The following is a 22,764-nucleotide window of genomic DNA, read 5'->3' on the forward strand; positions in this document are numbered from 1 at the left end:
ATTCTTATGAATTCAATTTAGTTACAAAAACAAAAAACAGCCTGACCAGGCAGTAGCGCAGTGGATAGAATGTCGGACTGGGATGCAGAGGACCCAGGTTCGAGACCCTAAGGCCGCTGGCTTGAGCGTGGGATCATCTGGCTTGAGCAAAAGCTCACCAGCTTGGACCCAAGGTCACTGGCTCGAGCAAGGGGTTACTTGGTCTGCTGAAGGCCCACAGTCAAGGCACATATGAGAAAGCAATCAATGAACAACTAAGGAGTCGCAGCGAAAAACTGATGATTGATGCTTCTCATCTCTCTGTTCCTGTCTGTCCCTATCTATCTCTCTCTGACTCTCTCTCTGTCTCTGTAAAAAAAACAAAACACATTACTGCTTGAACTCCTTATTTTTAAAAGTTAAGGAAAAGAAGTGTCTGGTATGTGCGTTGATTTACTAAAGCCGTGTCTCAGGGACATCTGCCCATTGTGCTGGAACAGGCATTCTGTTCCACTGCAAAGTTAAATGACAGCACTTGAAAAATCCAGCTAGCTCTGCGTTAGCAAGCCTAAATCATGCCGGATTACTAAACACACCATTATATGGGAGTTTAATACTCTATTATCTTCCCATAACAACAACAACAAAAAGGTCTTAATGTAATCTACTACCAGTAATTATCACATTTAGTGGGGAAAAAAAATCAAAACTTGTTGATCAGGTGAATATTTTGTATTTGTATAAACAAACATAAAACCACAGTATTATCACACACACACACACACACACACACACACAACCTAGACGTCTAAGTACAGTTATTACGTATTCTTACTTTTGCCACTCTACAAGTGTACATTTCGTTCCTTTCATTTTCTTTTTTATGAACACATTTTCTATGTTTGTTTGTTACTAAAATGTTGATAGTTCCCAAACAGGACCTATTATATGCTCAGTTATATTAGCTTTCAGAGAGATCATATTTATTTGTAAGAAAGATACATCAAAAACAAGCCAATGGCCTGGCCTGTGGTGGCGCAGTGGATAAAGCATCGACCTGGAAATGCTGAGGTCGCCAGTTCAAAACCCTGGGCTTGCCTGGTCAAGGCACATATGGGAGTTGATGCTTTCAGCTCCTCCCCCTTCTCTCTCTCTCTCTGTCTCTCCTCTCTCTCCCTCTCTGTCTCTCTCTCTCCTCTCTAAAAATGAATAAATAAATAAAAATTTTTTTAAACAAGCCAACAAATCAACTACAATCCACAGCTAAACCATTTCAACTTATTGAGAAAAATGTTGACAGTAAATATGGTGTGTGTCCTAGAACTAAGTATAGTTCATAAACAAAGTACAGTTTATTCCACCAAGTGCCATCAGTCAGATTATATCTAGTCCCACCAAACCAATCAACTGAAATATATAGGGGGAAAATGCATTTAACTGGGTTTTCTGATTAAATTGAAAGCAATACATGAATAGGCTATCTATTTTTTATAATACAGGAGGCAAATAATTTCCAGAAATATCAGTAGTGTTACTGTTTGAAACAAATGGATGAATGGCTGGATAAAAAACAAGATGAATCAGAGAACTGTTTTGAAGTTGAGAAAGTGCTTTTAAACAAAAAAGATTTCCCCTACTCTATCTTAAACATTGCTTATCTATATCTTACTAAGAAAAACTACTCAACATTTAATAATGTGCTCCTGTAATTGACATTCATTTATTTCCTGCAAACTACCACTAAGAACACATCACCTCCTCATGAATCCTTACTTAGGAATTACAACTACAGAAAGCCATGCTACTGAAAACTGGTGTTTTTACTTTTCTTTAATAAAGACTGAACCTACTTTTTTTAAACTTTAGCAGCAAGGAAGTTCGCAGTTACCCGTGAAACTGAAATCTGCGATCAACGTATTCATCTTAACATTATACTCCTAGTTTTATTTTCTTTGGTACTGGTTTTATAATTCTTCTTTTAAGAATTTTTAAAAATGTTTACTTTATTGATTATAGAGAGAGGAAGGGAGAGAGAAGGAGATGCAGGAAGATCAATCTGTTCCTGTTTGTGCCCTGACCAGGGATCGAACCAGCAACCTTTGCACTTCGGGACACAGCTCTATCAATCAAACTATCCAGCCAGGGTTATAAATCATTTTGAAACCAATATTTCTTGCATGTGTTGTTTTTATAAACTGACTCTACACACTTATGTAAAAGATAGTGTACATAAGACTAAAACATAAATAAAACATTCTCTTAGTTTTTCTCTGGTACTTATTGTATAAATCTGAAATACCTAAATTTAGAAACCAAGTATGGAGAGTTCATCAGCATTTCAAGAGTAGAAATTATTATTCAGAACTTATACAGAAGTATACTTTCATAATTCTACCCTTAACACGTCCTTATACTTCGAGAAAGAATTCAATTTTAAAAATGCAAACTCACTTCTGGGACCTACTTAAAATATGCCTTGACTCTTTGTATAATTGAACTGAAAATTGAAAATAAAACTTTCCAGAAAGTTAAGGTAAGAAAGAATGCCAATGTGTAAAATTTTTAAAAATATTTTTAAGAAAAGGGAAAGGAAGAAAGGAAGCTGACATGTCAAAGTTTAAAAGAAAAGCAAAACTTTCTTTTTAAGAAAAGTGAGAAAAAAATTATATGCCACCTGTAAGGTTTTCGTTTTTATTCTACATTTTAAGATTAAGAGTCTCTTGTCATGTTCAGCTTTCCCATTCCAAATATTTACTCAGAGCACTTTTATTTATCCAGGGCCCTTTCCTTCCCCCAGGGAAGTGAGCTGGAGCTGAAGCAGCAGGCTACCTGGATGAGCGGGCCACCCAAATAACATTACCTTCTGACTAGGCACTAGGGGATGAACTAGGACCGCTCCTACACTGAGGTCTTCCTCGGGGGGTGGCCGAGAAATACCTTACCTCGCTGGGATATCTCCACTCAGGGAGATGAAGCCCGGTCTTCTGCCTTCCCCAAATTGCACTTTCCCTCAATAGTGTTCCCTGGTACAGACTACAAAGTTGGTTCAAGTGCACAAACTCCCTACAGCGACTACACACAGATTAGATAAACTACAGGTACACAGTGTTATGTTACTCAATTATCTTGGCATCAAACTGAAACAATGACCTAACTCATCACCTTTACTCCCTGTAATCAAGTCTCTACCCTTTGGTCAGGGCTGTACACTTTTTTATTCAAATACCAGTTGAAAAAAAAAAAGGAGCCATTTTTCTGAATGGTTCTAAGTCCAACTTGAAGTTCAAGCTAAAACTACTCTCAAAGCCACTCAAAACCAGCTTTTGTTGCCACAGAATGGTCTTTTGCTCATAAAAATATACCTTCTTTCACACCCCATTTGAAACTGTGCTTCCAACATCCATTGGCATAGTTTCTTTTGTTTGTTTAACAGAAAATGTGTTAAATATGTGTTCAATATTTAACATAGCAATATGTGTTCAATGTAAATGAAAACTAAAAAAAAAGTCAAGGATAAAAAAATTAATCACTGCCCTGGCCGGTTGGCTCAGCGGTAGAGCGTCGGCCTAGCGTGCGGAGGACCCGGGTTCGATTCCCGGCCAGGGCACATAGGAGAAGCGCCCATTTGCTTCTCCACCCCTCCGCCGCGCTTTCCTCTCTGTCTCTCTCTTCCCCTCCCGCAGCCAAGGCTCCATTGGAGCAAAGATGGCCGGGCGCTGGGCATGGCTCTGTGGCCTCTGTCTCAGGCGCTAGAGTGGCTCTGGTCGCAATATGGCGACGCCCAGGATGGGCAGAGCATCGCTCCCTGGGGGGCAGAGCACCGCCCCTGGTGGGCGTGCCGGGTGGATCCCGGTCGGGCGCATGCGGGAGTCTGTCTGACTGTCTCTCCCTGTTTCCAGCTTCAGAAAAATGAAAAAAATAAAATAAAATAAAAAAATTAATCACTGATCACATATTTGTGTATATGATAGTAATACTATATTATATATACCGTATTTTTTGCTCCATAAGATGCACTTTTTTCCCAAAAAGTGGAGGGGAAAATGCCCGTGCATCTTATGGAGCGAAGGTTCGTTTTTTTTTAGCTGCTGCAGGTTCCCAGACAACTAGAAGAATATTTGAACATTAAAGTCCCTTCTCATTTGTTAATAACAGTGCAAATGGTTGTTAATACTGCTATTGAGTTTACATTGTTGAAGTATTATTGTGGTATATTTTATTAAATATATTTTTTTTTTTTCATTTTTTCATTTTTCTGAAGCTGGAAACGGGGAGAGACAGTCAGACAGACTCCCGCATGCGCCCGACCGGGATCCACCCGGCACGCCCACCAGGGGCGATGCTCTGCCCATCCTGGGCGTCGCCATATTGCGACCAGAGCCACTCTAGCGCCTGAGGCAGAGACCACAGAGCCATCCCCGGCGCCCGGGCCATCTCTGCTCCAATGGAGCCTTGGCTGCGGGAGGGGAAGAGAGAGACAGAGAGGAAAGCGCGGCGGAGGGGTGGAGAAGCAAATGGGCGCTTCTCCTGTGTTTTATTAAATATTTTAACACACCATTTGGTTCAGAATATTTTTTTATTTTCCTCCTTAAAACCCTAGGTGTGTCTTATGGTCAGGTGCAGCTTATGATGCGAAAAATATGATATATATGTTAAAACAAGAATGGTTCACATTGTACATACTGCTTTTCATCCAGCTGTTTGCATTTCAAAAAGTATTCAATATTTAAATTTTTCCTTATCAATATTAATTTAGTTATTTTTAATGGCTACTTACAATTTGCTGTTTCTAAAACTCCCAGGAGCCCTAGGATTTCTTCTTTCTTTTCTGCTTTTCTCTCACTGCGCATTCCCCAGTGAGAACACCACAACTAAAAGGCAACCGCCTTCCTTCAATCAGCACATCCCAAATGCTTTCAGACAACTGCCACCACGCCATTGTGTCTGTTCTTCAGAACCATGATTTCACTTATATCATATGTTTGTTAGACCACTATGAATCAATAACTCTCTCTGCCCCACCAAGCTCCAAGCCTGGGCCAGGCCACCCTCTCATCCGTGGTGTGTCTTCCCCACAATTCACCATGCACAATTCAAAATGAAAATAACTCCACACAAAACACAAGTCACAAACAGTATGATTTTACTCAGAAAGATGACCTCATTGTTTCTTTAAAAAGTACAAAACGTTAAATTATTTAAATGTTGTTCTCTTTTTGTGCTCCCTCCCTAATGCTCAAACACAGGCTGAGATTGCCTGTTAAGCAACGTCCCTGGAGACTGAGACACATTTTGTTCTAAGGGGTAGTCTGAGTCTAAATCCACATTACAAAATCTACACACAATCAAAACTCCACACCTGAGTGAGTATACTGATTCTGGTGGAGTACGTTTTGAAAAGGAGAATATTAACCGCCTGTTTAAAGCAGTGTACGGGAATCACTGGCAAATGCGCTACACTGTTTGAAATTTTATGAAGCTTACTGAGATTTTCACCGTGCTTTCATTAGGTGAATAAATAACATGACTTGCCTTAGGATATTTTATGGGGGAATTTCAACTGATCTATTCAGCAAATCTTCACACTTCAATGAAGAGAAATGATTTGCTTCCAAAGAATTAAATGTCAGGAAGTGTCAGCACACTAATGATATTGATAGTAAAGAGCCTGGACTCCCAAGTCAAACTGCTTTGGCTTAAATTCTGATTTTCACCAGCCGTGGAATCTATACCTCTATACCTCAGTTTCCTCATGAAAAAAAATACTTCCTTCATGGAGTTACTGTGAGACTGAAATTACTTAATACATGTAAAGTGCTCAGAACAGTGGATTGAGCCTTCAAAAAATATTAGCTAATTATTATCATCATTATTACACAAACAGTATTTATAAAATGTTCCAAATCTTTCTATTTTTTCCTCTCCTTACTAAGAAATACACTCTGCATTCTCTCTGCTCTCCCTCTGCCAACATGGTTTCTTTTCTCCTTCTCCTTCTCTGCTCTTTTCAAAACTTTCTGGAGTGAAAACTTTCCCTCCAGCAAGCATTAGCAAATCAATGGCTCTTCTCAAGCAGGAAGGTAATTTGCAATTTCACAGATCACATATACCTGGCGCTTCCCAGCCCCCAATGCAAACTATCAGTGAGCAAACATAAAAATTATATTTAACAAACTTATTTGACAACAATGTCCTAAAAAAAAATTAAAAGAAAAAAAAAGAAATATACTATACCACACAATCACAAAAATGTTATACATTGCTGTATTGAATCCCCCCAGCTTATAATTTTCAAATCAACTGTTTATGCTCCAATTTCCTCTAAAAAAGTCAATTGAATATTGGCTTCAGCTGCACATATACTAAAATTAGAATGATACAGACTAGACTAGCTTGGCCCCTGCGTAAGGATGGCACACAAATGTGTGATGCATTCCATATTTTTATCTTTCTGTAAATCAGCAAACACATCCTTTACTAACCTTTGATGAAAATGTTCCTTCTTAATGAATAAAGCACTTTTGTCATTTAAAAAAATTAACTGGCCTGACCAGGCGGTGGCGCAGTGGATAGAGCATTGGACTGGGATGTGGAGGACCCAGGTTCGAGACCCCGAGGTCACCAGCTTGAGCACAGGCTCATCTGATTTGAGCAAAGCTCACCAGCTTGGACACAAGGTCTCTAGCTCGAGCAAAGGGGGTTACTAAGTCTGCTGCAGCCCCACGGTCAAGGCACATATGAGAAAGCAATCAATGAACAACTAAGGTGTCACAATACGCAACAAAAAACTAATGATTGATGCTTCTCATCTCTCCGTTCCTGTCTGTCTGTCCCTGTCTATCCCTCTCTCTGACTCTCTCTCTCTCTGTCTCTGTAAAAATAAAAAAAAAATCAACTGAAGTTAATGTTTACATTTTATACAACTTACCCATCCTACTTATAATTAAACTTGTCAGCATGTTGTAAAGTATTGTGCCTATATATACTGACTAGTATATACACACTAAACCAGGGGTCTCAAACTCAACTCAGCATGTGGGCCGCAGAGCAAGATCACAGCCGTTCGGCGGGCCGCACTAGGTCTACAAAAGGCAACTGTTACGCAACACTTTTCTCACTGCAGTTGAAAACAAAAAAAAATCAGTACAACAAGCACAATCGTACATGCAGTTTACTCAGTGTCACAAAACGACCAGAAACTGTAGTTCGCATCACAACTGCTGTTAACTAAGCTAATATCTAGCTAGGATGCTAGAGAAATGAAAAATACAAGTAGGCCCCTAGGTTTACTTAATTTTATCCAAAATATTTTGAACTTCGTGGATTAGTCTGCGGGCCACACAAAATTGTTCGGCGGGCCGCATGCGGCCCGCGGGCCGCGAGTTTGAGACCCCTGCACTAAACAGTACCTATAGATATGGAACAACACAAGTCTTCAGGAAACCACGTTTTAAAAGGGAAATGAAAACTGGAATAGGAAGTAACTCTGATGCTGTTGTTAAATTTAAAGATCATATCTGATATAGCTTTTCATTTTAAAATGATATCCAAATAACATCTTTACAATCAGACAATAAAACATACTACCTTAAATCATACCATAAACTTTATTCTGGGACAGCTGAGTCTACCTAATCAGGGGTTATGCATTAGAAAGGTGGAATCCATGAGCTTGCCTGGGGTTATTTTGAGAACCTATAATCTAGAAACCCTAAACTACAAGAGCTTTCTTTTTTCTTCTTAAAGAGAATTAGAAAGTTACTATAAAAAATTCTTTATTAATTGTTTGTTATCTAAAAGAGAAAAGAAAGTGGCAGATAGAATGAAGAAAATAGCAGGCCAGGATTTGGACTCAAGGGTTACCTACTAATTTTGCTCTCTTTATAGTCTGCGTTAAGTCTCAGGAGAATACACTGGCTATTGATGAAAGAGACATAATATTTCCCCCACTATATGCTCCTTTGACCCTACTGCTTTCCTATATTGTTTATTCTTGACTTACCAGAAATATGAATAGCTTATCCAAAAAAGCCACTCTCAAACTAAAAAAAACGCTTCCTCAAAGAACTAGAGTCTTTCCATTTATGTTTAAGGTTCATGAAACCTTATTTACATAACTAATTAGCAGTTTCCACATCTCAAATATACATTAAAAAGAAATTGATTCTGAAATTGAAATCACTCTTTCATGCATTTTTCATAATGTCTCTTGCCACTTATCAAAACCATACCCTGAAAGAATTTTTCCTTCACAGATGGGTTTCACAATCTAATTCTGTGAAGTCACAGTACTATGACAGTATAATCATTCTCTGGCAACAAACTGACATCATTAAATTCTTATTTGTGTGATAAGGTGCCAAGGAATTGTAAAATTTAGCATTAGCAACACCATTTTTTTTTTCTTATTTTTACAGAGACAGAGAGTCAGAGAGAGGGATAGACAGGGGACAGACAGACAGGAACGGAGAGATGAGAAGCATCAATCATCAGTTTTTCATTGTGCATTGCAACACCTTAGTTGCTCATTGATTGCTCTCTCATATGTGCCTTGACCGCGGGCCTTCAGCAGATCGAGTAACTTCTTGCTCAAGCCAGCGACCTTGGGTCCAAGCTGGTGAGCTTTGGCTCAAACCAGATGAGCCCGCGCTCAAGCTGACAACCTTGGAGTCTCGAACCTGGGTCCTCGGCATCCCAGTCCGACGCTCTATCCACTGCGCCTCCGCCTGGTCAGGCCGTAAAGAGCTATTTTCTGTGCTCAATATTGGTTATATTTTTCTTATCTTTGCATATTTTATATAATTAGTGCCTATGAAAAGCCTTCAACTGTCTCTTAAGTTCTACAATGGACAAATTTACTAAATAAAGTGATAGCTTCCATTACTATAGAGAGGTCTCAGAATCAAACTGCTACAATCTTTTCCATGTCTCAGTACACAGTAAAAGGTAAGATATATGATATTATATTTTAAGCACATTAAATAATAAGCAGACTTTCAGCAGACCGAGTAACCCCTTGCTCAAGCCAGTGACCTTGGGTCCAAGTTGGTGAGCTTTTGCTTAAACCAGATGAGCCCGTGCTCAAGCTGGCGACTCAGGGGTCTCAAACCTGGGTCCTCGGCATCCCAGTCCGATGCTCTATCCACTGCGCCACTGCCTGGTCAGGCAGCAACACCATTTTTTTATTTTATTTTATTTTATTTTTTCATTTTTCTGAAGCTGGAAACAGGGAGAGACAGTCAGACAGACTCCCCGCATGCGCCTGACCGGGATTCACCCGGCACGCCCACCAGGGGCGATGCTCTGCCCACCAGGGGGCGATGCTCTGCCCATCCTGGGCGTCGCCATGTTGCGACCAGAGCCACTCTAGCGCCTGAGGCAGAGGCCACAGAGCCATCCCCAGCGCCCGCCCAGGCCATCTTTGCTCCAATGGAGCCTCGGCTGCGGGAGGGGAAGAGAGAGACAGAGAGGAAAGCGCGGCGGAGGGGTGGAGAAGCAAATGGGCGCCTCTCCTGTGTGCCCTGGCCGGGAATTGAACCCGGGTCTTCCGCACGCTAGGCCGACGCTCTACCGCTGAGCCAACCGGCCAGGGCAGCAACACCATTTTAAAGAGGAAAAATCAGCCGGACCTGTGGTGGTGCAGTGGATAAAGCATCGACCTTGTAATGCTGAGGTCACTGGTTCAAAATCCTGGGCTTGCCTGGTCAAGGCACATATGGGAGTTAATGCTTCCTGCTCCTCCCCTCCTTCTCTCTCTCTCTTTCCCTCTTTCTCTCTCTCTAATGAATAAATAAATTTAAAAAATAATGAGGAAAAATCAGGCCTCTTGCCCCCTCCTTTCTGTGGAGAAAGGAAAGAGAAGAATGCAGGAGCTTCCTGGCTTACAAAGGCAACTAGGTCAAATAAGTTATAATTTACAGAGCAGTGAAGATAGAACTTATCTGAGAATCCCTCCACCTCTCTTTTCTTAAAAGCCTTTAGAAAACAATGTTTATGTACCTTAATTAAGAATTCCTACACTCTGACTTACCTTCTCATCCTAAAGTCTTCAGGGAGACTTATACCTCTGGACAAAGGGATCACATGCCCCTACTTATCCACCCCAACCAGTACAGTGCCTGTACTTGATTTTGTATAAAAGCAGGCTCAGAACTGTATGAAGCCCTACCTGATTTGGGATTGTGCTGTGTGTAGCTAGCTAGCTAATTAATAACTCCTCAAAAATTCATCTGGAGTTGGTGTCTTAATGGAACTCACAGGTTACATTACAACATTGTAAGATCTTGAGGATGTACAAATGTTTTAGTTTTACTTTTTTGTGTGTGTGTGACAGAGACAGAGAGAGATAGGGACAGACAGGAAGGGAGAGAGATAAGAAGCATCAATTCTTTATTGTGGCTTCTTTAGTTGGTCATTGATTACTTTCTCATATATGCCTTGACGGGGGGGGGGGGGGGGGCTACAACAGAGCGAGTGACCCCTTGCTCAAGCCAGCGACCTTCGGCTTCAAGCCAGCCAGCAACCTCTGGGCTCAAGCCAGTGGCCATGGGGTCATGTCTATGATTCCATGCTCAAGCCAGCAACCCCACACGCAGGCTGGTGAGCCCGCGCTCAAGCCGGCAACCTCGGGGTTCTGAACCTGGGTCCTCTGCGTCCCAGTCTGACACTCTATCCACTGCGCCACCGCCTAGTCAGGTTAGTTTTACTTCTTGTAAAAATCAAAATCTATTTTCTGTTGCCTCTCCAGTAACTTCATATGAGTGATACATTTAAATCTAATTTCCTTTGTCCCCAGACATCTTTATAAAACTACTTTTTGGGGAGTGCTCAGAGAATGCCTTTTTGTTCCAAATAAATATAAATGACAGCTGGGCTATCTCTTCCTATGACCAATTTCTTCTTTTTTTTTTTTCTTTTTCTTTTTTGGTGACGGAGACAGAGTCAGAGAGAGGGGCAGATAGGGACAGACAGACAGGTACAGAGGGAGATGAGAAGCATCAGTTCTTCGTTGTGGCACCTTAGTTGTTCATTGATTGCTTTTTCATATGTGCCTTGACTGGGAGGCTACAGTAGATCAAGTGACCCCTTGCTCGAGCCAGCAACCTTGGGCTCAAGCTGGTGAGCCTTGCTCAAACCAGATGAGCCCGCGCTCAAGCTGATGACCTCGGGGTTTCGAACCTGGGTCCTCTGTGTCCCAGTCCTACGATCTATCTATTGTGCCACTGCCTGGTCAGGCATCTTCCTATGACCAATTTCTTATTGCTCTGTACTCCTGGGGAGGAGAAACCCCAACATCAGAAAGTTTGATGTTCTTATCTCTACACTGTTTTAATATAAGAGTACTTTTTATTAAATTATCCTTTAAATAATTGAATGTGGTTGTATCACATGATTTCAACTAAAAAAAAAAATACTAATTTCTATCCCTGGCCAGGTAGTTCAGCTGGTTAGAGAGTCATCCCAGTGCACCAAGGTTGTGGGTTTGACTGCCTGTCAGGGCACATACAAAAATCAACCAATGAATTCATAAATAAGAAAAATAACAAATTGATGTTTCTCTCTCTCTTCCTCCCTCCCCTTCTTTAAAGTCAATTAAAAAAAATTTTAAGGGCCCTGGCCGGTTGGCTCAGTGGTAGAGCGTCAGCCTGGCATGCAAGAGTCCTGGGTTCGATTCCTGGCCAGGGCACACAGGAGAAGTGCCCATCTGCTTCTCCACCCCTCCCCCTCTCCTTCCTCTCTGTCTCTCTCTTCCCCTCCCGCAGCCAAGGCTCCACTGGAGCAAAGTTTGCCCAGGCGCTGAGGATGGCTCCATGGCCTCTGCCTCAGGCACTAGAATGGCCCTGGTTGCAACAGAGCAATGCCCCAGATGGGCAGAGCATCGCCCCCTGGTGGGCATGCTGGGTGGATCCTGGTCGGGCGCATGCGGGAGTCTGTGTGACTGCCTCCACAGACTCAGAAAAATACAAAAAAAAAATTTTTCCAACTTCAGAAAAATACAAAAAAAAAAAAAAAATTTAAGATTTTCTAATAAAAACTTTTTTCAAAAGCAACATCAAGATCGCTTCTGCTGCCTGACCTGTGGTAGCACAGTGGATAAAGCATCGACCTGGAAATGCTGAGGTCGCTGGTTTGAAACCCTGGGCTTGCCTGGTCAAGACACATATGGGAGTTGATGCTTCCAGCTCCTCTCTCTCTGTCTCTCTCTGTCCCTCTCTGTCTCCTCTCTAAAATGAATAAATAAAATAAAAAATTAAAAAAAAAAAAAGATTGCTTCTGCTACTATGTAACAGGTCTTACATTAGGGGTATTTACACTCTATCAACAAAGATTTGCTTAGTCTTTACTGGGTACCAGACACCTCCCTAAATGCCAGAGACTCAACATGAATGAGAGGGAGGCAAGGTCTGCTCTCATAGATCTTTCAGCTTCGGCACAAAGGCACTTAGGCAAACAAGAAATCTTTATGAAATGCAAGGGTCCAGCACAAAACATAGTGGAATGATTCTTTGGAAAAAGAGATTGGAGGAGGAAAAAACAAGATTGAAACCAATTTTGGAATACCTGTAACAATGGGCCAAGAAATTTAAAGTTTACATTTTAAATACTAGTCAAAGGGATCTGTAGAAAATATAAATCTGGCCCTGGCTGGTTGGCTCAGCGGTAGAGCGTCGGCCTGGCGTGCGGGGGACCCGGGTTCGATTCCCGGCCAGGGCACATAGGAGAAGCGCCCATTTGCTTCTCCACCCCCACCCCCTCCTTCCTCTCTGTCTCTCTCTTCCCCTCCCGCAGCCAAGGCTCCATTGGAGCAAAGATGGCCCGGGCGCTGGGGATGGCTCCTTGGCCTCTGCCCCAGGCCCTAGAGTGGCTCTGGTCTCAGCAGAGCGACGCACCGGAGGGGCAGAGCATCGCCCCCTGGTGGGCAGAGTGTCACCCCTGGTGGGCGTGCCGGGTGGATCCCGGTCGGGCGCATGCGGGAGTCTGTCTGACTGTCTCTCCCCGTTTCCAGCTTCAGAAAAATACAAAAAAAAAAAAAAAAAAAAAAAAATATATATATATATATATATATATATATATATATATAAATCTAATAAGGCCCTGATTAAAATTTTTCAGTATCTTGTCATCTACTCTAAGATAAATCCGAAGTCTTTAATAAGGTTAACTATTGAATAAATCCTGCATAATCATCCTCACCTACTCACGACCTTTGGCTGTGGTCACACTGGACCTGTTTGCTCTGTTGTAGGGGTTTTCTAACTATATACCACAATCTAATAAGTATCTCTGTGTGACACTCTTTTCTATTTTATTTCTTTTTTAAAACACATAGGTCACACAAACAAAAAAAGTGAAAGAAAATAAACATACAGGTCACAACCCACTAAACTGAATTTACAATCTACTGGTAGGTGCCTAAATGCCTGCAGTTTGAAAATACTTTAGTATATGACACTCTCACACTTCTTAGCCTTTCCTCATGTTCTTTCCATCTGAATCACTATGGCTCATCCTCACTGTTCCCTTTTACCTGACTATTTCATATTCTACTTTATGATCTTAGCTCCTACACACCACTTCCCTGACCCTCTTAGATTAGTCCTCCCTCCTCTGTGGTCCCAAAGCACTCCATGCTTTCTAGCATTTACTATGCTTTACTGTAATGGTACTTGTATTTGTTGTCTCTCTAGGCTGTAAATTTCACAAGAGCAAGTAGTTTGTGCACTGATGAATTCCGACGGCCTAGCCTAGTGCCTACTGTATATCAGACACTCAATAGATATGGGAGGAGTAAAACAAGGAAATGCATAATCTATATCTTTAACCACAATGAAATGATCACCCATTTAAAAGCCATTTAGTTCTTTTCTACTTTTTTTTTTACAGGGACAGAGAGAGAGAGAGAGTCAGAGAGAGGGATAGATAGGGACAGACAAGAACGGAGAGCAATGAGAAGCATCAATTATCAGTTTCTCGATTGATTGCTTTCTCATATGTGCCTTGACCACGGGCCTTCAGCAGACTGAGTGACCCCTTGCTTGAGCCAGCGACCTTGGGTCCAAGCTGGTGAGCTTTTTGCTCAAACCAGATGAGCCCACGCTCAAGCTGGTGACCTCGGGGTCTCGAACCTGGGTCCTCCGCATTCCAGTTCGACACTCTATCCACTGCGCCACCGCCTGGTCAGGCCATTTAGTTATTTTCAAGGAAAACATGTTCTTGGTTCCAATTTTATAAATGGTGATTAAGTTCCTAAGCCAGCCTACAATACAATATTACCCACAAAACACTTAACTAATGAGAAAGTAGCTGCTTATTTTCCTCTGTGCAATGACATCAGAACTCAGGACCATAGGAACACTCTTCTCTCTTTCCACCCCACCAGTGGTTCCTCCTAAAGGAAAAAGATTTATCTAGTGGCTAAAATAGGGATAAAGGTCAGTATTCCAGATAAGCCCCACCCCTGAGCATTCATTGGCTCTCTTGTTTTTCAGGTCTTCAAGGTGAGAAAGTTTTCCTTTCTATTTCAACTCCCAAGAGATAAACTCCCTGGAGACAGGCCTTTCGTTCTCTGCAGGAGAGACCTGCAGTTTTAAGTGCTACAGTTTTATGGGGGTAGGTCAATTAAGAAGGAATAGAGTAAACACAAGTCTAAGCTAAATTCTCCAGTACAGCTTTATCATAAATGACTATGAAATTATACTTTAGTACTCTAATCCTTATCTGGCTTCTTGGATTTTATCTCAGTTTGACCAGAATCTGGAGAAGGGATATACTTAGCACACTGAAAAGCTGAACAACAGTAACCCCAGTCTGATGCTGGGTCCTAGAACAGCAGGCAGGGAGGAGCAAGTTGAGCAAATAAAATGGGAAGAGAAATGGGATAAGGACAAGGTTTGTTCTACTTTCCCTATTTAGAGTTTTTCTTGGGCAAAGTTGTCTGAAAAAGCTGAATCTACCTTTATATCCTACAACCTTCCCTTCTAACCTGTTTCTCACTTGTGCTTTTCTTACCTTCCAGACCCCTTATTATGTCCAAAGATCCCCATTTTCAACACCCACACTTTTAGACATAGAGCAGTTTGCCCAAACCTCCCAAATGTTCCATGACCCCATACTACTTACCTCTCCTAACCCCCCTCATGTCAAAACTCATTTCCTTAGTGCAACTGATCATGGGAAGAGCAATCTGATTAAATCCATTCACATTAGATTAGCTACCTGGCTGACAGTCTTAGCCTTTGAATCCTACTATAGACAGATTGAGACAGATTTTTTATTTTATTTAAAAGCTACAGAACTCTGCAATAATTTCAGGGGAAAGATGAGGAGTGTTTAGAAGTCTCCCATAAAGGAGGTAGGCCCACTCTGACCAGCATTTTCTGGGGATTGTGCCCCCAAAGCCGTTCCCACAGACCTCTCCAGGAGGCAGGGAAGCACAACCGGAGAAAACACTTGTAGCAACCGGATATTTATACAACCATCGGGTAAGTCGGTAACAAATTAGGTTGAACAGGTTATATTTTCAATGACTGATAATCATTCCATTTGCTAAAACAAAACAAAAAAATCATACACTCAGGTTATACATAAATTGAAATTACTAGCCTCATCCTACTAATGGAGTCAATCAGGCATAAATGGGTTAAATGTTTCCATTGTGTTATAATTTGGTAGTTGAAGCAGAAGATTGGACTGCTCTTCACACTCTTTCAATAAATTGCTTATCCATTATTTCCACTTGGAAATTTTTGTCTACATATAATGTCTCTGAAATTTGGCCATATATATATATATATATATATATATATATATATATATATATATATCTTTATTATATGAGGCTTAAGTGTCTGTCGCCAATAGCTTATTGGTTGCTTGCATAACTGTACTAGCCAATGGGGTGAAGTTGCCACGGCTGAACGCAAATTGAGCGTGTCAGGGGGAAGGTGAACATTTGTTTGCATTGGCAATCATCTGTTTTACATAAAAACTACGTCTTAATGTAATTTCTTTTAAGAATGCCTCCTAGAAAACACAGCACTGAAGAGGAGAGAAAAGGAGCTAAAGCTGCACAAAAATGGCTTTCTCGACAAAAAGAAACCACTGAGCAGAGAAAGACAAGGCTTGCTTCAGTCGCAGAGCAAATGCATCTTTCTCGGCAAAATGGGACTGATGAGCATAGAGAAACAAGGCTTGCCTCAGATGCAAGACAAAAAAGCCTGTCTCAACAAAATGAGTCCCTTGAACAAAGGCAGGAGAGAAATGCAAAACGACAGAGTAATGCTGACCGAAACGCAAAAAGGATTAAAACATATTTAAATCACCTTTATTTATTGAGCTAGCGGTGGCTCTTAAGAAATGTACCGCCAGTGGTTTCCTTCATTGCACTCTACTTTAAGCAATTAAGCAAGTAGAAGGGGGAAACCCCATGGGGCACTAAGCAAAGGGGCGTCCTCGCCGCCTGCCCTGGGTAATTCAGTTTGAATTAGCAGACATCTTTGCACAAATCATTTTAATTACAATTTATAATATCTAGAACAGCGGTCATTTCGTATGACCGCCGGGCTTTCTAGTATGTATATATTGTGTGTGTGTCTGTGTGTCTATGACAGAAACAGAGACAGGCAGTCAGGAAGGGAGAGAGATGAGGAGCATCAATTCTTTGTGGCGGAACCTTAGTTGTTCATTGATTGCTTTCTTATATGTGCCTTGACTGTGGCCCTTCTGCAGACCGAGTGACCCCTTGCTCAAGCCAGCAACCTTGGGTTCAAGCTGGTGACCTCGGGGTCTCGAACCTGGGTCCTCTGCATCCCAGTCTGACGCTCTATCCACTGTGCCACCGCCTGGTCAGGTGGTAGTATACTTTTGAACAGTCATATTAGAGTAATAGAAAAATGGGCTTGAATTTTTTTTTTTCAGATTTTGTTTATTGATTTTATGGCAGGGGAGAACGAAGTAGTTGCTTCACTCTAGCTGTTCATTGGTTGCTTGTGGTATGTGCCTTGAATGGGCAAGTTCAGGGTTTTAAACCAGCGACCACAGCAATCCAGGTCGGTGCTCTCTCTACTGCGCCACCACAGGTCAGGCTAGGCTTGAATTCTCAATCATTCCAAGTGTCATGTCTTTTTCACTGTTTTTTTGCTATGAAAGACCTGAAGCTAATTCTGAATTTGTGTACACTCTGAAAAATTTTTTTATTGGTTGATTTCTAAGAGACAAAGAGAGGGAGGCAAAGGGAGAGGGAGGTAGGGAGAGAGAAGCATTTATTTGTTGTTCCACTTAGTTGTACATTCCTTGGTTGCTTTCTGTATGTGCCCTAGGGTTCGAATCCACAACCCTGGCATTCTGGGACGACACTCTAACCAACTGAGCTAACCTGCCAGGGCTGCACTCATAAATTAACCAAAAATAAGCATAGCAGCATTCATTCATCTGTATGTGAATCTTAACTTCAGCGCCATCAAAAATATTTATTTGAGCCTGACCTGTGGTGGCGCAGTGGATAAAGCGTCGACCTGGAAATGCTGAGGTCGCCAGTTCGAAACCCTGGGCTTGCCTGGTCAAGGCACATATGGGAGTTGATGCTTCCAGCTCCTCCCCACCTTCTCTGTCTCTCTCTCCTCTCTCTCTCTCCCTCTCTCTCTCTCTCTCCCTTTCTCTCTCCTGTCTAAAATGAATAAATAAAATTAAAAAAATATATTTATTTGAGGCCCTGGCCAGTTGGCTCAGTGGTAGAGCATCGGCCTGGCGTGCAGGAGTCCTGGGTTTGATATCTGGCCAAGGCACACAGGAGAAGCGCCCATCTGCTTCTCCACCCCTCCCTCTCTCCTTCCTCCCTGTCTCTCTCTTCCCCTCCTGCAGCCAAGGCTCCATTGGAGCAAAGTTGGCCCGGGCGCTGAGGATGGCTCCATGGCCTCTGCCTCAGGCACTAGAATGGCTCTGGTCGCAACAGAGCAATGCCCCAGATGGGCAGAGCATCACCCCCTGGTGGGCATGCCAGGTGGATCTCAGTCAGGCGCATGCAGGAGTCTGTCTGACTGCCTCCCCATTTCCAACTTCAGAAAAATACAAAAAAATATATATATATATACCCATATATAAATATAATTAAAATAAAGACTACACAAACTTAGAAAAATAGGATCTTCCACCTTGCCTGAGAAGCATGTGAAATTTTAATTGAATAATAGGTGTCTGTCAACTTTTATTAGTTTGTTTAGCTAGCCACCAAAATAATTTGTAATTAAAGTGATAACTGAGACTATTTTCATAGAATATATAAAAATGCTAAATATGTGTGGTCTCTCTTGACTCTAGTCATGAACACAACTTTTGTAGCTTTTTTCAAAATGCCAGAAAAGGAAAAGGGGCAGTAAGATGCCCAAGAATTGATTGTGTATTCTGAAAGACTTCAGTGGCACTTATTTAACTTTCCCCAGTAGAAGCAGTATGTTGCTTAATATTGGGTTGATTGTCTTTATTAGTCAGTGCTAGACCCATAACCAAAAACAAGTTTTTTGTTTGTTTTTGGGGGGGTCTTTTAGCGAGAGATTGAGAAAGAGAGGGATAGACAGACAGGAAGGGAGAGAGATGAGAAGCATCAACTCATAGTTGGGGCACCTTAGTTGTTCATTGACTGCTTCTTATATATGCCTTGACGGGGGGGAGGGGGCTCCAGCCAAGCCTGTTACCCTTACTCAAGCCAGTGACCTTAGGCTTCAAGCCAGTGACCTTTGGGCTCAAGCCACAGACCATGGGGCCATGTCTATGATCCCACACTCAAGATGGTGAGCCTACACTCAAGCCAGTGATCTCAGGGTTTTTAACCTGGGTCCTTGGTATCCCAGGCTGACACTCTATCCACAGTCTGGTCAAGCCAAAAAAATTTTTTTCCATAAATGAACAGTATAATTCAACAACAAAATAGCCTAACGGTGATGGCACAGTAAATAGAACTTCGACCTGGGATGCTGAGGTCCCAGGTTTGAAACCCTGAGGTTGCAGGCTTGCGCAAGGGGTTAATGGCTCACTAGAGCCCCCTGGTCAAGGCATGTATATGAGAAACAATCATTGAACAACTCAAGTGACACAACGATGAGTTGATGCTTCTTCACCCTTTCTAAGCAATATAACTACGAGTTGATGCTTCTCCTCTCTCTCTCTCTCTCTCTCTCTAGTGCATGTACAAAAAAGGAAATAAATAAACAAACATAATCCAACTGAAACATTGGAAATATCTGAATAAACATTTCTCCAAAGAAGATACACATAAGCACAGGAAAATATGCTCAACATGATTAGTCACCAGGGAAATACAAATCAATACCATTTCACACCCACTAGGATGGCTATAATAAAAATTAGCCAATAGAGACCTGTGGTGGCGCAATGGATAAAGCGTCGACCTGGAAATGCTGAGGTCGCCAGTTTGAAACCCTGGGCTTGCCTGGTCAAGGCACATATGGGAGTTGATGCTTCCAGCTCCTCTCCACCTTCTCTCTCTGTCTCTCTCTCCTCTCTCTCTCCCTCTCTGTCTCTCTCTCTCTCCCTTTCTTTCTCCTCTCTAAAATGAATTTAAAAAATTAGCCAATAGACAACAAGTGTTGGTGAGGATGTATAGAAACTGGAATCCTTATACACTGTTTGGTGGGGATGTAAGAAGGTGATGCTACTTTGGAAAAGTTGGCAGTTCCTCAAAAGTTAAACATGTATGGGCCCTGGCTCGTTGGCTCAGCAGTAGAGCGTCGGCCTGGTGTGCGGGAGTCTTGGGTTCGATTCCAGGCCAGGGCACACAGGAGAAGCACCCACCTGCTTCTCCACCCCTCCCCCTCTCCTTCCTCTCTGTCTCACTCTTCCCCTCCTGCAGCCGAGGCTCCATTGGAGCAAAGTTTGCCTGGGCGCTGAGGATGGCTCTGTGGCCTCTGCCTCAGGCGCTAGAATGGCTCTGGATGCAACAGAGCAACACCCCAGATGGGCAGAGCATCGCCCCCCCTGGTGGGCATGCTGGGTGGATCCCGGTCGGGCGCATGCAGGAGTCTGACTGCCTCCCCGTTTCCAGCTTCGGAAAAATGAAAAAAAAAAAAAAGTTAAACATGTATGCATACCCAAGAGAAATGAAAGCGTATGCCCACATAAAAACATTCACAAATGGCCTGACCAGGCGGTGGCGCAGTGGATAGAGCGTCATACTGGAATGTGGAGGACCCAGGTTCGAGACCCCTAGGTTGCCAGCTTGAGCCCAAGGTCGCTGACTTGAGCAAGGGGTCACCCCATCTGCTGTAGTCGTGTGTCGTCCCCACCCCCCGCCCCCGTCAAGGCACATATGAGAAAGCAATCAATGAACAAATAAGGAACCGCAATGAAGAACTGATGTTTCTCATCTCCCTCCCTTCCTGTCTGTCCCTGTCTCTCTCTCTCTGTCACAAAAAATAAAATAAAATAAAAAATCACAAATGTTCTTAGCAACATTATTCACAATGGTCAAAAAGTGTGACCGTCCTTAATGTCCATCAACTGGTGAATAGATAAGCAAAATGAGATACTATGGTACACCAATACAATGGGATATTATCCATCCATAAAAAAGACTCAAGTTCTGATGAATCTTGAAAACATTATGCTATGGCAAAGAAGCCAGTCCCCAAAACCCACATACTATATGATTTCATATCTATGAATTTTCCAGAATTGGGTAATCCACACAGACAGAAAGTAACTTACTGTTGCCAAGGGGTGGGGTAAGGGGGGGAAGTAGGAGTGACTACTAACTGGAAACAGGGTTTTATTCTGGAGTGATGAAAATGTTCTGGATAGTGCTGATAACTGCAGAACTTTGTGACTATACTTAAAGTCGCACTTTTAAAGGATGAATTTTATAATATGTGAAATATATCACGATTAAAAAAATTGTTCAATTACATATGTGTACTATACATGTAAGATGATAGCTAGCATATGGATATGTAACCTGTAAATGAACACTTTGGGTTTGTGTATGTGTGTGTGCGTGTTTTACTGAGATTTACTTCACACATATAAAAAAAACCAACAAAAAAGAAAGAAACACAGTGACTCAGAACAAATGCCAAGCCCTGAAGCAGTGGATTTGGAGTGTGCCAGAGCCTGCCTCGCAGCCTCTCCATCCGTACTCCCCTTCCACCCATCACTCGGCCACCACCGCGGTGTGACCCAGGGTCCCGGCCCGGGACGACCCACCGCGGCAGCCCGCGTCCGCAGACGGCGCCCAGAGCCAGCCTGCCCTCCCGCCCGAGGCTGCGCGGGCACGGCGGGCCGGGCTCCGGTGCCGGCGATGCCCGCGGCCAGGAGGGGCACGGCGGCTGCGGCGGGCCGCGCCCAGCTCCCCCCGCACCCCGCCCAGGTCCCGAGCCCGGGTCCCGCCCCACCTCCCTCTGGCACCTGAGATGCGCCCGAACCCGGCGCCGCGGCCAAAGCCAGGACTTCCCCTCCATTACCACCTGCCACGGAGCGCGGCGGCAGCCGAGATGGAGAGGGGACCCCGCCTCCTCAGACCCGACCAAGGCACCTGGGGCGAGGAATGGATGGGGCATTCACCTAGGACCCCCGCGACGGCCGCCGGGGCCAGCGACTCCTGCCTGCTCGCGCCTCCTCGCGCCCTCGCGGCCCGGCGCTGACAGCCCAGGAGCCGGCGGCCCGCTCGCTCCCTGCCACCCGCCCCGCCCCCGCGCGGCCGCCTAGCGCAGGCGCAGGCGCGGCCCCCTCCGAGCGGGGAGAGCGAGGTGGGGGAGGGTGGGGGTGAGCTCGAGCCTGATGATGTGGCCGTTTGGGCGGCGACCTGGGGCGCGAACTCCGCCCCCTACCGGACCCTTGGCCGCACCTTGAAAGAAGCCGACGGAGGGCGGGATTGAAGAGAGGGAACGGGAACTCTCCGGGAGAGAAGGGCTGTGGCCTCTTTTTGGCAGCCCACTCCATCCCCTCCGACCCACGCGCAGCCACATCACCGAATGCTCCTCCGTCCCAACCGCCAAGTCCATGACTCATGTTCTGTGTTCTCAAACCAAGGGTTAGCCGGGTTCGCTTTTTCTTCTCGCAGAATGGGATTGAAACCAAGGCACGTGTAACTGGATGCCTTTCGCAGAGCAGCGCGCCTTGAGCCGAGGGCGGAGAGAAGGGGTCCGACTGGAAGAGGACGAGATTCAGGGCAGCTCCTAGCACCCTCCCAGTGGGGACAGGTGTGCAAGCACAGTCCACCGCGCCGCGGAGGTGGCTAGAATGCCAGACTTTTGAAGTTGGCCCACGCTTGCTTTTAAATGTAGGTAAAAGCGAACCAACGTTTGCAATGTAAAACCAAGAACGAATTTATGTTATTTAACAGCTGTTTGTTGAGCACCTTTTGTATATGATTCAGGTAATGGACCACGCTCCCCGCGGGATATTCCAGGGAACACAACAAAGGTGTCAGTTCTTAGGTACTTTATCCTAAGGGAGAGAGTGTTATTGTAAAGATTACACAGCTGCCTGACCAGGTGGTGGCGCAGTGGATAGAGCATTGGACTGGGATGCGGGAGGACCCAGGCTCCAGACCCCGGGGTCGCCAGCTTGAGCGTGGGCTCATCTGGTTTGAGCAAAAATTCACCAGCTTGGACCCAAGGTCGCTGGCTCAAGCAAGGGGTTGCTTGGTCTGCTGAAGGCCCGAGGTCAAGGCACATATGAGAAAGCAATCAATGAACAACTAAGGTGTCGCAATGAAAAACTAATGATTGATGCTTCTCATCTCTCCGTCCCTGTCTATCCCTCACTCTGACTCTC

General features: G+C 43.7%; 1 protein-coding gene and 1 non-coding gene across 5 annotated transcripts in view; one reads left to right on the plus strand and one right to left on the minus strand.

The window, feature by feature from the left end:
• Nucleotides 1–21,701, minus strand: part of SLC41A2 (solute carrier family 41 member 2) — a 116,954-nt gene extending 95,253 nt beyond the window's left edge. Inside the window, exon 1 of one of the 4 annotated variants that reach the window (XM_066263341.1) lies at nucleotides 21,550–21,701. The gene's annotated coding sequence lies outside the window, so the exon portion shown is untranslated. Of the gene's footprint in view, nucleotides 1–2,921; nucleotides 3,053–21,393 lie in introns of those variants that run through there. The other 3 variants (XM_066263361.1, XM_066263370.1, XM_066263352.1) reach the window with 3 other exon arrangements.
• On the plus strand, nucleotides 6,321–6,424 carry LOC136321676 (U6 spliceosomal RNA). The gene has a single exon (XR_010728812.1). It is a non-coding gene; the product is annotated as a U6 spliceosomal RNA (small nuclear RNA).
• Nucleotides 21,702–22,764: the final 1,063 nt, after the last annotated feature.

The sequence above is a fragment of the Saccopteryx bilineata genome, chromosome 1 (assembly GCF_036850765.1).
Source record: "Saccopteryx bilineata isolate mSacBil1 chromosome 1, mSacBil1_pri_phased_curated, whole genome shotgun sequence".
Classification (NCBI taxonomy): Eukaryota; Metazoa; Chordata; class Mammalia; order Chiroptera; family Emballonuridae; genus Saccopteryx; species Saccopteryx bilineata.